The sequence below is a fragment of the Thermobia domestica genome, chromosome 17 (genome assembly GCF_964235325.1).
Source record: "Thermobia domestica chromosome 17, izTheDome1.hap1.1, whole genome shotgun sequence".
NCBI classification, from domain to species: Eukaryota; Metazoa; Arthropoda; class Insecta; order Zygentoma; family Lepismatidae; genus Thermobia; species Thermobia domestica.
Genome location: NC_137470.1, coordinates 75,417,905 through 75,430,292, shown reverse-complemented (window position 1 = coordinate 75,430,292; position 12,388 = coordinate 75,417,905).

Sequence of the window (12,388 nt, the reverse complement as noted above, 5' to 3'; positions counted from 1 at the left end):
AGCAAACTTTATGGAGATGCTCTCACATAGGGTACCCGAGCACCTTTATACCCTATGAACAACTGATTTTTCAAGTCTTTTGTGAGAAAAATACTGTGAACTGAGAAACCATAACCTTTTCCATATTGTACAGGGGTATTTTCCTGCGAATAGAAGTTTCTTGTGGAATGCGTTCAGAAATTAACACTTGCAAGCATACTCTCTTAGTACAAGTATATTTTAGGCACACACTAATTTCCCCCCACCTCGAACTGTTTCAATTTCCTCACTGACAAACACTTTACCATTTTATATCGTAAAGGTCAGATCCACCGTTATTGTAACAGAGTGGTGCTTGAGCGATTGACTAGAAATTCAAACTCCGAGTAGTGACAATTTCACAGTCTTGTTTTATTACAAGTGTAAACTCTTTAGTCAGTTCAGAAGAGGTCGTGGATCGTGTTCAGAGTTGATGACGATGGATTTTGGTGAGTCAGAGTAGGTCAAAGTGGATGAGAGTGGTTCATGGTGGGTAGTAGGTCATCGTGGGTGGTGGGTCAGAGTGGGTCACCGTGGGTGGTGGGTCGTGGGTCAGAATGGGTCATGGTGGTGGTGGGTCAGTGGGTTGTGGGTCACGGTGTATGGTGGGTCAGTGGGTCGTGGGTCAAGTTTTCATTGACCCACGCCAACTCTGTCCAACATGACACAGTCTGACCTATGACCCACCGTCACCCACCATCCAACGTGACCCACAATGGCCCACCACCCACTATGACCCACTCCGACCCACCATCCACCATGAACCACTGACTCACCAAAACACATCGTCATCAACTCTGACATGATCCACGGCCTCTTTACCGACTAAAGAATGTACACTTGTAATACAATCAGGTTGTGAAATTCTAACTAATCAGAGTTTCAATTTCCACCGTCAATCGCTCAAGCATCGGGGATCTGGCCTTTACGATATAAAATGGTAAAGTGTTTTTCATGGGTAATATTACGAAGAATTTCAATTAAATTATCATGGTCTATTTATTTCCTTGTTCAATTATCGATACATTTAAGTAGGAAAACGTATGAAATGTTTAGGTCCCAATTCAAGATCAGTAAACCAACGTACAGAAGCTTATATTACAAATTTTATGTTTATTTTTCTCACAATAATAATAATAATAATAATAATAATAATAATAATAATAATAATAATAATAATAATAATAATAATAATAATAATAATAAATAAATAAATAAATAATAATGGTACTAAAAGTTTTAAAGTTGCCCAAAAATTTAGCAAAACTTACTTAAACGTAGGGATTTCGGAGAGGGAGTTCCGTACCTTCAGGACACACCTCTGCAACTACCCACATTTTAAACAAAAGCTTTCCACTAAAGTTTCATGTAGAAAGTATACTACTGTATGTTTTAAGGAAAATAACTGGAATAATAATAACTGAATATCACTCAATAGTAACGCATACAATAAACCAATTTTTAGAATATGCAGAGGTAATTATAAAAGCTTTGCTACAAAAATACCTACACAGACAGTAATTCAATGAGCTCTGAAATACAAAGAAACAAAAAGCTATAAGATTCAGTCTACAGAGCAATTGTTACTTAAAGAATGGTCACGCGCTACTTCGAGAATCAAGACAAGACGAGAAATGTTTACGATACTTTTCGTCTCGTCTCGATTATCATCTCCAAAGTTATCATCTCCAAAATTCGAGACGATAATTTGAGTTAGCCTTGTCCCGTCTCGAATGTAAAATGTCAATTCTCATTTTTTGCTTGTTTTAGAAACGAGATGAAAAATTACTCTTCTCGTGGCAAGATTAAACAAAACCAAAATATTCTTGCCAAGTGTCACGTTTCTGCTTGTAATGGTATGATCTGAGCGATAATTAGCTCCTAGCTTTTAATCTTCTACGAGATAATAATACTTATTATTACTATTATTATTCATGAAGATTTGATAGTTCAAGTATTGAAACATCCGAGTATTCAAATATCTGAATATAATAAAACGTGTGTCATCGTCGATCAATCGCCATAAAAAAATCCTAAAGTAAAAAAATGTCGGACGTGGATTCGAACCACGAACCTCCAGATTACTGATCCAGCGCCTTGACCACTGATCCACGATCACTACGCGGTAAATGATTCGTCTTTAGTCTTGTTACATTAGGTTTCTTTGCCTCCGCTTGCAAAGTTGTATTTCTTCGTTTCAGAACGTCTTTTGTATTCCTTTTACGATGATATAAGTGAATAATCTTGGGCAAAGTTTATATTAATAACTTGAGTTGTTCCTAAACCTTTGTTTCACAAGTTTGTTTCTTCTCCACACGAAACCACAGATTTGACTGATTTAATTCTCATACTCTGCATTTGTTTGAAAGCAGTCGCCATTACCTGATCAATGATTTATATCCGCCACGATAGATTGTAACTAAGTTACAAGAGGTTTACGTCCTATCTGAACTTCGCATCCACCGAGTCAAATTTTGGAATATCCCATTAAGTTAGCTTTCAACGCAGCTAAAGGAAACGTAAGTAAACGAGTACATAGTAGTGCTGTTGAATTTTTGTGACATTTGCGGTTTTCGGTTTTTGAGAAAACCGATTTTCTGAAAACCGAAAACCGCAAATGCGGTTTTCAAAACCGAAACCGCAAATGCGGTTTTCAAAACCGAAACCGCGGATGCGGTTTTCAAAACCGAAACCGCAGATGCGGTTTTCGAAACCGAAACCGCAGATGCGGTTTTCAAAACCGAAACCGCAAAAGCGGTTTTCAAAACCGAAACCGCAAAAGCGGTTTTCAAAACCGAAACCGCAAATGCGGTTTTCCAAACTGAAACCGAAAAAGCTCTTTTCGAAAGCGAAAGCCGCCCGAAACCGTGTTTGCGGTTTCATAAGGGATTGTCCTTTTCAAAGTAGAAACAATGTTTGCTGTTTTTAATTACACCTTTTAACAATTGTGAAAGCATCTATCGATCGAGACAAATGTATTGATTTATATGTGTGTTTTAACTTTTTTTTATTTGCTCCAAGACTATTATGGTAATATGTGCAGCACAGTGCGAAAGGGATAATTCGATGGTTGTACAAGTCACAGCTAAATTAGGGTGACAAATACTGACGTTCGATCCTTAGCTTTTTTTTTTTTTTAGTTATTTCTTTGACGACTATTCAATGTACTTTTCGGCTGCAGGGAAGCAAACTGGACCCACATGATTTTCATATATGTTGTAAATTAGACCACCAGGAACACGAATCTGAAGGAATTTTGACATTTCGAATGTCGGAACTCGAGATATTCGAGCATAAATTGACCATGGAAGCAAACTGGACCCCACCTGATTTTTATATATTTTGTAAAGTAGACCACAAGGAACACGTATCTGAAGGAATTTTGACATTCCGAATTTCGGAACTCGAGATATTCGAACATCAAGTGAAAACGGAAGCAAACTAGACCCCAACTGATTTTTATATATTTTGTAAACTAAACCACGAGAAACACGAATCTGAAGGAATTTTGACATTCCGAATTTCGGAACTCGAGATATTCGAACATCAAGTGAAAACGGAAGCAAACTAGACCCCAACTGATTTTTATATATTTTGTAAACTAAACCACGAGAAACACGAATCTGAAGGAATTTTGACATTCCGAATTTCGGAACTCGAGATATTCGAACATAAAGTAACCAGGAAGCAAAAAGGACACTATTTGATTTTTATATATTTTGTAAACTGGACCAAAATTAGCAATTATCTGAACGAATTTTGACATTCCGATTTCCCGATCTCGAGATACTAGAACTTATACAGTAGTTTTATGTAATATGTATAAAAGTAACGAAGAAAGTTCTGTCGCTTTTTGACCTATCACTTAGAGCATAGATATGTCACCAAAGACGTACCTGGAAGATCAAAAATAGTACCCATCAGTATCAATGACCTTCTGCCAACGTTCGGGATGGGCATGGATTCCTTCGCGGTAGAACTTGGTTTGCCGTGAAGCGAAGAAGGTACCAAGTGCATTTAGCACCTCTACTACGGAGTTGAACTGGAGTCCTCTAAAGTGAGTGTCCAAGGAAAGGAACAGGTGATAACCGGACGGTATAATGTCCGGACAGTATGGCGGATGCAATAGTGTTTCCCATTCAAGGTGTAGGATGGTGTTCCGGCTCATTCTAGCTATGTGGGGCATAGCGTTGTCCCGTAATGGGGGAACCCCTTAGCGATTGAGAAGTGTTGGCTCCAGGGTATTGAGTTTTTCTTGAACACGGCTCAACTGCTGACAGTAGACAGTTGCATTGATGTTCTTCTCTGACCGCCCGGTAGCAGTTCCCGATGCACGATGTCGTGAGCAGTCCACCAAACACACAGGAGGACTTTCTGGCCCGGAAACAAATCATCTGGGACACATAGACCCAACTTGTAGTGCTTCCCAAATTGATGGAGGTGCTGGCGAATGGTTTCTCGACTAACATTGAATGTTAGCACCAGTTCCTCACATGTCTGTTCGGCTCAATTGCTACCTGAAGATCCTCATTTTGTACATGTGTTGGTCTTCCGGCACGTGTGGTGCGTCTTTCGTGAGTGTTTCGTCACCGTTCTTAAACTTGCTAAACCACCCTTGCACTGTCTGCGTAATCACGACACCCTCACCAAAGGCCTGAGGTATCTTCCGTCCCGCTACAGTGGCGTTTGATCCAAGTTGGAACTCGTACAGCATACACGCCCCTATGACGCTCTGTGGAGGTTCCATATTCACTCCGTCCTTACATACGTTTACGTTGTAACTGAACTTCCACAACCAGGTAGAATGTCGGATATACCCACACCAACAACTGACCTTCGCCTTATCTCCATTCGCATTAAACTCACGGTATGAGGGCCAATTTTACACAGAATTCCACAAAAAGCGACAGAACTTTCTTGGTTACCTTTATATATCTCTCAGGACATAATATGTTTCGTATAGAGAATATTGTGTTTTTTTCATATAGCGTCTATATTAAACTTTAAGTTTTAATATCTCGAGTTCCGGAGGTCGGAATGTCAAAACGCCTTCAGATTCGTATTCCTCGTGATCTAGTTTACAAAATATATAAAAATCAGGGGAGGTCCAATTTGCTTCCCTGCAACCTACTTTTCAAACGAAACAGTTTTCCAGATTGTACATTTTGCTTCAAACTGAGTTCTGCCCTGGCTAAGAAACGTAAATTCGCTTCTATAAGAGTCTTTAAAGTTACACTTGAAATTGTCGTTCGGCATTCTTGTAGCTTGTGAAGGTATGAATAATTCAAGTATGTTTGTTACAACATCTACAAACGAATATTCATTCGTATAGAACCTCCAATACATTACATAGAAAACACATGAACTATACAAAGAAAACCATTGTGCATTAGAGCAGATCTCTTATTAGCAAATGATTCTGCACACGCGCACTGCTCAGATAGCCCAGAGCTTGAGCCTGAGCGCGAGTCCAAATTTAACTCAATCGCGATTGAGATTGTCAAAGGTGTAGCGGTTTACGGGGAATATATCATACCAACACTTTATCAACTAAGTTTTCTTAGATTTTTCTCCAATCCCAAAAAGCGGGTGGTTTTTCGTGATTAAGATATGTTTAAGCGGGGGACGAATATATAACCTGAAAATCGGGTGGTACCCGCTAAAATAGGGTAATAAGCCAACACTCAATAGAAATAAGATATATCCCTATTTAAGATCACTACACATGCAACTCATGAAATTCAATTTGAAATATCATCCACTTAAACTGACATCTTTTATATTATTATTACTCTCTCCCCATATTTTTAAAAATAGTACTGCCACTCTTTCTTTTGTTAACAAAAAGGCACCACCTCCCTTTCTTAATATAAAGAAAGAGAAAAGAAAGAAAGAAAATCTCTATCGCAATACACAATTTTATTGTTGATTTGTTGCCACTCCGATAAATGTGAATGTTGTGGTTTTGCATGTGTCGACTGGCTTCTTATCGCAAGTCCCAGACACCTGCAATAGTTTATACTAGACGGAAACACCGATCATATTTTATTCTGTATCTTTTTACTTCCCAATAACGATAGCCGTGCCTCTTTGAGAAATTGCAGCTTTTTTTTTTTTTTTTTTTTTTTATTCTGCCAATTGTAAAAGTATAGAATTTCCCTACACTTTAGGACATTTTAAGAAAAAATACCTTCTTTTCCTTCTACAAATTTTGATCATTTTTCCCTAAGCCGCCGGGGGAAATTTCCCTCCATCTGGCAACTGAGAGCCGGTGTGGGGAAAGATTCTTTGCTGTTTTCTCGTTGTTACTTGATATTAGTGCTGTAGAATTTTTGTGACATTTGCGGTTTTCGGTTTTTCAGAAAACCGATTTTCTGAAAACCGAAAACCGCAAAAGCGGTTTTCAAAACCGAAACCGCAAATGCGGTTTTCGAAACCGAAACCGCAAAAGCGGTTTTCAAAACCGAAACCGCAAAAGCGGTTTTCGAAACCGAAACCGCAAATGCGGTTTTCAAAACCGAAACCGCAAAAGCGGTTTTCAAAACCGAAACCGCAAAAGCGGTTTTCAAAACCGAAACCGCAAAAGCGGTTTTCGAAACCGAAACCGCAAAAGCGGTTTTCAAAACCGAAACCGCAAAAGCGGTTTTCGAAACCGAAACCGCAAAAGCGGTTTTCAAAACCGAAACCGCAAAAGCGGTTTTCAAAACCGACATTTCGGTTTTATGAAATTTCACTTTTTTCAAAAACCGGTTTTCGGTTTTTTCAAAAACCGATTTCGACAGCACTAGTACATAGAGTTCTCCGTAGCAGAATGGCAGGGGTGTAGCCAGCTGTTTTATGTAGGAGGGGCCCGCCGTTTTTAGGGGGGGCCAGCTAAAATGTACAAAGCCAAAGAAATTGTGTTGCAGCTAGTGCTCTTGAGGCCTGAAAAAAAAAACGGAAAATTTTAGTTTCCTTCCGGAAAACTAAAAAGCTGGTTTTTAGATGATGATTATTATTATTATTATTATTATTATTATTATTATTATTATTATTATTATTATTATTATTATTATTATTATTCGTTTTTTCTCCATAAATTATATTCCACATAGTTTTTATTATGCTTAACCAATAACTACTGTCCCCGCCAAACTTTATACCTTTCTGCATAACTATTTTAGTTTAAGCCCTTGTATCTTCATAAGAGTGATTTTCTTTGAAATTTCACTTAATTTCTTTAAAATTTCCTGACAAAAATATTTATTTATTATCCGTCACTAAAAAAACATAATTTTATTAAAAGCTATATCTCATTTACTGTTTTAAGGGCACTCCACATATTTCGTAACGCTACTTTTGACCAATTTTTACCCCCTTCTTCTCCTTGTCACACTTCGTAACGCAAGGCCGAACCTCTTCAACTTTGTTACGTAACACTTTTCGATTTTTGTTTTTGATTATTTTGGGGGTTATTACAATAAAAACAACTATTTTTAATGGTAGAACTTTTTATTACAAAATGCTTATATTATTGTGAATATATTTGTAGCGTTTTTCGGCAACAAATCAAAGTATTAAAAAAATGGTAGACCCGTAATAATATTTTAACCCCATAAGGTTGTTTAATTAACCAATCCTAATTCTTCAAAACAACTGTAGTTTGCCTAAGGGAATCGCACCCATCATTTTAGGTCACTGGTGATTGGCAAGAAGAAAGTACTGCGGAAGATGCAGTTAGAACAGGTTCTAAAGAAGTAACATCGACCTCTTCTTCCGAGATCCAGGATGCTTTGTGCATTTGAAGTTCGCCAGTGTCAACGACGCAAAGTTCTGTTCCTCGTCGACCACAGATTAGAAGTGGCTGCACCCTGAAGGACCAGGGACATCACGTTTGTGAACAATTTTTCGAGCATCTCTTTTGGACTTTGGACTTAGTTTACCACTTTGCAAATTCTTCTTGTCCTAAAACAGTGCGAGAATGCGAATAAATTCGATTTCTTCAGAAATATTCAAATCCAAAAATTGAAAAAAAAAATAGTACGATATTAATATCTGACGAATTATAATATCTTTCGGTTTTTAATATCTTTTGGTCTGCAAATCGTGGATCGTTCCGTCGCGGAAAATATTATTTCACGAAAAAGAGTTTCTTCTGTTTCACATGCGAAACCTCTGAGAAGAAACGAGTTGGTAACGATTCGAATCAAAAGTTTTAAATAATATTCTCAAAAATAGCAATACGAGTGGGAACGCGAAGGAATTTTAAAGCGGTGGTTACTATCACTAACAACTAACTCTAGAAAACCGTGTGTCGTAAATGCAATGCTGCGATAGCCACAAAACGGAGTTTTGTTGTATTCCAATACACACAGAGTTCCTCACCAGTCATGCTGGTGTCTAGTGCATCTTGGAATCCCTACTGTATGATTCAATTTATATAGGCTATAGTTCACAACTTTCCAAAATAATGGAAAAATCTATCTATCTATATTATATATATATATATATATAATGAAAGTGACTACACTTGTAAGTTAACTCTTGAACCACCTGACCGATCACGATCAAATTTTCAACATAGATGAGTTTCGGGCATCGAATCCTCGAATTAATGTCGAATCCATAGTTTTCGGAGTGGCTGATATGAACAATGACACTTCCTATGCGATTTAAATCAAATTTTAGTCCCCATTAGTACTCCTAAGCGGGATGGTGACGTAAAAATTATTGAAAAATTACCGATTAATTGGAATCCAAACTGAAAAACCGAATAACGTTGTTTTCACCTAATTTTCCATCTGATAGAAATATGTTTTTTTTTAAAACATTAGTTACAGCATACAAAAAAGGTAATGCCGGACTACTTACAAATCAGTTTAGTACCATTGTTGTATGGTAGTATTTATAGTATCTTGTTAAAACATTTGTTTTCAAACTGTCAAATATAAATCGCAGTAAATTGTGTAATCTGCTGTGAAAAGAAAAAGTATACCATACTATTTTTTGATCGGTGTAAGGAAGAGATACCATACTATTTTTCGATTGGTATGGTAAAATAGTATTTTTCATACTATTTTACAGTAAATTATTAATTATATGTAAACTTTGTTATTTTTAAGTGACTGAAACGAGGTAATCTTACGATGATGTTTTAAGAGTTGGTTATTTGGGGGGGGGCAGGAAATCATTTGGGGGGCCGGGCCCCGATAGGCCCCCCTTGGCTACACCCCTGCAGAATGGGTAAAGTCATGGTTCGATAACTACAAGGTTCGTGGTTCGAAACCCGTCTCGGAAGTTTCAGATTTTTTAAATTCTTAATTCCTCAGTTCTCAAGATATTTCTCTGCCTCGTAATCATCTGATGTTCTAAAAAGAGTTCTCCACCTTCCCTTCGCAGTTCGAAACCTTCCCTTCTCCTGTTTCACAAAATCACAATTTTCGTCATAATACGAATTCTGTCCGATCATTTTTCCCCATTCTAAATCTGTGTATATAAATCATCCCTCTCTGTTTCCGTACTTGAATCTCTCTCTCCCTCTCTCTTAATGTCGCCCAGGAACTCATGGCTTGAGATCAAACCTTCGACTCTTGAAACCAATTGTAAGCTCTCTAGCAATGTTCTATCGTAACTCTATAGGTTTTTGCTAAAAGCAGTGTCTTTTAGATTTTATTCCGGGGGAGGGGGGAGATTCTCCGCCGACATAAGATTTTCACTTTTTTTTAGTGTATTACTATACATGTGATCAAACAATACGTATTTATGAAGATCAAGGGAGATGGAATTACACTCTCCTGTCCTGCCCAAATGACCCCCTTGGAACATTTGCTTGCAATTACTGAAAAGAAATTCAATGAATCATTGAATGACACTCATTTCTGTCAGATATTTTAAGCTCTGTGCGTACATTACAGACCCTTTAGGAAGCACAAAACCTACTGCCGTTATTGGTAATTTCCATAGATTTCTTAGGGAGTATCTTACTAGCTTGCAGTCTTTAAAGAAGAGAAAGAATGAAACTAAAGGTCTTTATGAAGCTCTGGGAACATGTGAGACTTTTTTTTTTAAATTTATGCTCTTAAAAATATTTCAGAACAAACGAATGGAAAAGACTGTTTTAAAGCTACTATAACGTTGTAAACTTGATTCCTGTTTCTTTTTCAGTTGAATGGAAAGAGTGTACTACGTCACACTCACTGCTTTACACAAGGAGAGGTGGAGGAGGGGGAGGACTTGTATTGAATACTAGAAGCAACTAATCGATTGAGACATGTATTTCTGGATGCATAAGAAAACGGGGCAAGAGTTTGTTATTAATTTGGACTTAGAATTTTTGTAACAATTTCTATGCCGCGAACTGTACAATACAACATGTTCAAAGATTCAAAGAAGCGAAATATAAAGAAGTAATTCAAAATTTCAGTACTGTTGGATACATTTAGGAAAAGACTGTGAGATCATGGAATGGAAACATGACTCTCATGAAAAAAAAACTGGTAATTGGCACTTTCAATTCCTAAAATCCCGCAAAATTATTCTTAAAAGAAACAATAGCTTTAAATAGTTCTGCTCCAAGGAGAACCATTTTTCAATTTCCAAACAAGCACGCTGAAACCAAATAGTAACTGAGGAAAGAATATAAGAAGTGTCCCAATCGACACGGTTCCGAGGGCACATTGTGTCAAAGAAGAGAAACTGCATGGCATTAACGGCATTTGTTGTTACATTTTGGTGAAAATTAGGAAAGCAATCCAAAGTTTACGTTTTACAAAGAAGTTTCTGCGGAAATACGAAACCGAGGGAATGGTGCTGCACCAGAGAACGAAGAAGATATGAATTTCCATTTGGTAAAAGAGGATGAAGAGAAGTTTATATAACTCAAATTTTTTGCTAATTTAGATGAGTTGTTTTTAATTCAGAACAAAATGAATGTAGAAATTATGTATCAATATTCATTGGTGCCAATCTGTATAATGTATAATAATTGATGATACATGTTGTCCAATATTTTAGTAGGCATAATACTGATTTCTGACTCTGATTCCCTTTTTACATGTTTTTATTCCTGAGCATCAACAAATATGGCCGCTCACTCAGATGCAAAAGCTGTTATTTCCATTTACATACTCAAAACCTGTTAAATCCAAACTATTTTCTTCAACAACTCAATTCAAAGACTAGTGTGATTATACAGCTTATGACAGACCAACACTCACACTAATCTGTCTTTTCTAAAAAGAAAAATTAAAAAATCTAACGTTATTTTACAATTATGACGTGTTTCAACAATTTTTCTCGATTTGCCACAAATTTTAAAATGTGGATTTAACGGGTTTTGCTATTCGCCTACTCATACAGAGATCACGTCAAAAAATCTAATGTGCACAAGTTGAGAATATATGAGACTTTGCAGTAGCCTATTTTATTCTTGTTTTACTTTCCCTACTTATTATGTATTTTATGTTATTAACGAAAGGTAGAGTATTATCTGTTAGTCTGTGTTGTTTAAACCTTCTTTTATTTCTTTGCATTCATGTGCATTGGGGTTCTCCCGTTTCTTCTCACTTTCTTCATTCCACCATTTCATTCATATGTCATCATCACGGTATCCTTTAGCCTAGCCGGCATAATCGTGAAACGTAAAACTCAATGATTTCATTTTTTCTTGGTGGGAGAGGAGGTAAAGCTGTCTTGAACTTTATCGACTACACAGTACACACCGTTATTATTGTTTTTTTAAAAAAAAACTGGAAGTAGAGGTAGTGTGTCTGCCACGCGGAATTCGGTAGGTCAAGCATATAGCCACGAACTCCCGCAGCCCATCTTGCATTTCTTGAGCCCCACCAGGCGAATACCGGAATCCTTGTTTCTCCCCTATTTCGTTCTGAGCCTTAGCTAACTAAAGAGTATAAAAATTATTGTCTTTTAGTGAAACTTAATTATTGTCAAAAAAAAACATCTACATTGTCCAGTTCTCATTTTCATTGTCCGTCTTTTTCCGCACCCCCATCAAGCGTTTCTGGCGCCGTCCCTGGGCCACCCTGTATTGCTTTATTGTGAATCTTTTTAAAAAATCCAAAATTTTGCCGCCCTGTGCTCGAGCACAAAATAGCATTTACCTAAATACGGGCCTGGTGCAGATGGACGTGGACTAGGATGATTCTAGATGGATGGTCCTGGTCCGCACACATTTGTGAAGGTGGGTTAATAGCCTGGTTGATATCTTTATTTATCAAAGTTCAACACTCAATTCACAAAGCAATGCCAAGCGAGCAATAGCGAGTGAAGGTGGGTTGGTAGCCAGATTGATTACTTTCTTTATTACAACTCAGGATGCGGACCAGTGTTCTAGAACCAAGCCACATGCAGTAGACTTCAACTAATATTTTAT